Source organism: Hyperolius riggenbachi, chromosome 9 (genome assembly GCF_040937935.1).
Source record: "Hyperolius riggenbachi isolate aHypRig1 chromosome 9, aHypRig1.pri, whole genome shotgun sequence".
Lineage (NCBI taxonomy): Eukaryota > Metazoa > Chordata > Amphibia > Anura > Hyperoliidae > Hyperolius > Hyperolius riggenbachi.
This window is the reverse complement of record NC_090654.1, coordinates 157,017,017-157,021,630: the sequence shown is the minus strand read 5'-3', so window position 1 is coordinate 157,021,630 and position 4,614 is coordinate 157,017,017. Positions and strand designations below refer to the sequence as shown.

At 43.0% G+C, this 4,614-nt stretch overlaps 1 pseudogene; it reads right to left on the bottom strand.

The window, feature by feature from the left end:
* Nucleotides 1-4,278: 4,278 nt before the first annotated feature.
* On the bottom strand, nt 4,279-4,392 carry LOC137533722 (U2 spliceosomal RNA; annotated as a pseudogene).
* Nucleotides 4,393-4,614: the final 222 nt, after the last annotated feature.

Genomic DNA, 4,614 nt, shown 5'->3' with positions numbered 1-4,614 from the left:
GCTGCCAATTGCCTTTCTGGTGGTACTTTTTGTAAAGATGGTAATAAACTCATGAGAAACTGAGTACATAGTTCTTTCAATTCCGCAATTTCCTTATTTCTTTTCTTCATGTGTGTTACTGCCTTTTCAAAGGAAGCTAGCCGTTTCTGATCATACTCAGCCCTAGATATTCCTCTGCCTGCTCGTTTTAAACTTAAATTGGGTTTGTACCTATAAGACACATTTTGTGTGAGTGCATAGGTGTGTTTTCCTTACAATCTTGTACAGATGTTGCACTTGTATCCACAGAAGAAGGCTCACTAATGTTCACATCTGTATCAAGGTTTTCTGTGGCATCATCATTAGGAAGATTATCCTTAGTGCTGGAAAAAAAAACAAAAAGACAAAATTAATACATCACGTTTTGTAGATGCATAATGGGTTAGACATTTTTGAAGTACATTTTAATATATATGTTGCCTGGCATTCATGCATACATATTTAAAATAGACATGGGTCGAATAGTTTGCTGGCAAGCAGTATTCTGCGTAGATAAGGTATTTGCGCTCACCTCGAGTGGCGAGCACTTGGCGCTATTCGACCCCATCATTCGGCTAAAATTTGACCCCTTACATCACAGTCAGTAGGCACATGGCAGGCAATCAGCCTACACTCCCTCATGGACCCCCCTGCCCCCTATAAAAACGCTGCAGCGCCTACCATGTTCCAGTCTGTCTTTGGCTGAAATAGAGAGAGGACGGGAGAGACATTGCTGATTATAGGGAAAGCGGTTGTTAGGCTTATTTATTTTGATCCTCGTTTGTTGATAGCAGTTTAATCATCTCAAACAGCCTTCTGAGGGCTAATTCATCCTTCTGCTTTTTTTTTTTTTTTTTTTTTTTTAAGTGTGTGCAACACTCCACAGCTCATAGGCACTCACCATTGTGCAGAGTGCCCACTACAAGTACAATAGTGCTCTAGGGCCTGTGTTATTATCACTGTATTGTGTTTGAACTACTGTTGCAACATTCTCAGTGTCTGTGTGTTAGTGCACAAACAGCACACTGGCACAGAGCCACACACACACGTTCTCTGATATCGAATTCTGTGCCATATGAAAGCACCTTTTTTTCCACAACTGCTGCAGGGCCTGTGGTATTATCACTAAATTGTGTTTGAAGTGTTGCTGCATTTCTCAGTGTCTGTGTGTTAATGCACAGACAGCACACTGGTACAGAGCGCCCAGTGATATCGAATTGTGAGCTGCACACGTGCCCACTTACAGTAATATCGAATTGTGTGCCACATAAAAAAAGCACAAGTACAGTTTTACCACTAGTGCTCCAGGGCCTCTGTTATTTTCACTGTATTATGTTTGAACTGTTGCATATCTCGGTGGGGGACACTACACAGCCCACTGACAACCAGAGCCATAGTTACATAGTTATTTGGGTTGAAAAAAGACCAGAAAACAAAGTACAGCACCAGCCCGCTCCCTCACATATCCCTGTTGATCCAGAGGAAGGCAAGAAACCCTTACAAGGCAAGGTCCAATTAGCCCAAAAAGGGAAAAAATTCCTTCCCGACTCCAGATGACAATCAGATTAAATCCTGGGCAATACCTAGTAATTATAGCCATGGATGTCTTCCGTAAATAAATGGCTAAAATGTTTTTCCTCCATGCGCAGATCATGTCCTCTAGTCCTTTGAGAAGGCCTAGGGACAAAAAAGATCATCCACCAAACTTTTATATTGCCCTCTGATGTATTTATACATGTTAATTAGTTCCCCTCTGAGGCGTCTTTTCTCTAGACTAAATAAACCCAGTTTATCTAATCTTTCTTGGTAAGTGAGACCTTCCATCCCTCGTATCAATTTTGTTGCTCGTCTCTGCACCTGCTCTAAAACTGCAATATCTTTCCTGTAATGTGGTGACCAGCACTGAATTCCATATTCCAGATGTGGCCTTACTAGAGAGTTAAACACGGGCAATATTATGCTAGCATCTCGAGTTTTTGTTTCCCTTTTAATGCATCCCAAAATTGTATTAGCTTTTGCTGCAGAGGCTTGGCATTGAATATGATTATTTAACTTTTTGTCGATGAGTACTCCTAAGTCCCTCTCCAAGTTTGATGTCCCCATCTGTATCCCGTTTATTTTGTATGGTGCTAGACCATTGGTACGACCAAAATTCATTGACTTTACATTTTTCAACATTGAAAAATTTAAAGTCATGCATTTTGGTCGTACCATGTACACTAGTGCTATTGTAGCTGCCTGCCATATTCAGTTGCAGGCACCTCCACTGCATTACTTTTCACTTGTTGCAGGCACAGTACCCCAATTAAAAAAAATGTCAGGTAGAGGCAGGCCACCCATCAAGTGTCCTTAAGGTCATGCTTCTGTGAATTCCTGCGGCCCTGGAAGAATGCACAGTGTTCAGAGGGCACGTACTCTCAACCCCGAAAATTCTGAGGATGTGGTTGACTGGCTTACACAGCGCACCACATCTTCTACAGCTTCCGCACACAAAACCTTCTTGATGCACCGTCCTCCTTCTGCTCTGCTTCTGGTACCCCACAAAAACTTAACACCACCACTAGCAACACAGCTGCTCTACTTAATGTGTCAGAGGAGTTATTCACACATGATGCATTTAGTGATACACTCGGGGTCATCCAGCCAACACACCCTTCAAGGCCTGCTGTTGCCACCACATGAATGCTGACATTCCAAAGATCACCAGTGTGACATTTTTTTTTGTTTGTGTGCCTCTGATATCAGCAATGCCATCTGCAACCAGTCATGGGAAGCTCAACACCCAACTAGGGACAACAGTTTTGCAAAGGCACCTGATGGCAAAACACAAACACCAATGGTATGCACACAATAATAAAAAGCAGCACACAAATATAATAACATTAGAAATAATTTTTGATAAATTTGACAAAAATGCTTTAAGAAAGACAAAAGAAAATTGGTTATACAGTGAACCAGTCTGCTTGCTACCATCATAAAGTTCTATAATTAACTTACCATCCCACTCAGGCCTCTGGTACATGTGACATAATGCGGCACGGCGGCACCACCACGCTGGTCCGTTTACTTGAACACACTAACTTAATTAATTTTTTTGTCAATAAAATTTGACATAAAAATAAAATAAAAAATTAAATAAATAACAACGCCCAAGCTGGTCCATTCAGTTGAGCACACATGCAGCACCGGCACAGCTAAGGGCCTTACAGACCTGTTACCGCCCAATATCGCGTGGTTGCATGGTTGCTGAACTAGTAGTTAGCAAGGTCTGGGCCTCTGTTACCATTTTGTTGTGTTTGCACTATTGCATAGCTCTGTGTCTGTGTGACACTCCACAGACAGAACACTGTCACTGAGGGGCTGGGGGGAGGAGGAGACCTTTTGTGATCTCAGTGAGGAAGAGGAGCTGGCTATCTCGGCATCCATCCTTACTCCTTGTCCTGCCTGTTGAGGGAGGGACCCCCCATATAAAAATGGTTAAAGGAGAATGACCTGTAGTGGGTGGCAACGCTACTGGACCCTCGTTATAAGCACAAAGTGGCAGAACTGTTAGCAGATATCTCACCACTTTTAAACCCTTAGCTCCTCTTGAAGTTTGTATGCCTCATCTTAGTAAGCATACTGTGATGCCCAAGCCCGGTTGAGTGGGATACTCCCACTCAATACATTAATACAAATTCTAAAATAAAATATTATTTCAAGCTAAATCAGTTTTGGAAGAGATCTAGAGCATTATCTCTGGGCAGAACAATAAAAGCAAAAGGGAAAGCTATTCAAAGCAAGGTAATTTTGTGGGTGATGGGCAAAAACGATGCCCGTTGTTCAACACTTAAAACATTTCAACATTTAAAAAAAGTTTAGTTTGTCACACAGCTGAATGAAAGGCTCATGGTGAAGGAAATTCCCGGACAGGAAAGCCAGCTTGTGGGCATATTCGCAGGGTGCTAGCACTCGGATGGTCCCAGCCCAGGTCAGTTCCAGTACATGTGACACAATTTGAAAGTCAACCTTTGTAGATGGTCAGGGCTGAGGTTAATTACACATATATAGTGATTGGGAATGCCACATCCTTGCCTGAGATGGTGGGAGAGCAGGAAAAAATCCACCCAGTCGCGGTTGATGACAGTGTGGTCCACCATCACAAAACATGCATGGGTGGACCCGGGCCCACCCAAATCGGAGCCTTTTCCATTGTTCCCCTGGAGGGGAACCTCCCCCTTTGCCTTCGGCGCAGGCATCTCTACTCCCCCAATCACTCGTTCAAGGTGCTCCCCCTCCCAGACACCCCACCTCTGGGGTGTCATAGCTAACTTCCCCTGAAACTACTAAAAATAAATACTACTCTTGGTCTTAGCCAAAAGGCCGAGAAGCGATTCCATTGTTGACACTTAGGGCTTGATTCACTAAACCGTGATAAATCATATCACGGCCGTTTTTGCACGCATTTTCGCAAAACTTGCGATTGCACGTGCAAATTCACGATCGCACGCAAATGAGAAAGTGCGCGTGAAAACGGCTGTGATATGAGTTATCACGGTTTAGTGAATCAAGCCCTTAACATTCTTAACATTTCAGGAAAAAAACCGTAGAATTTTG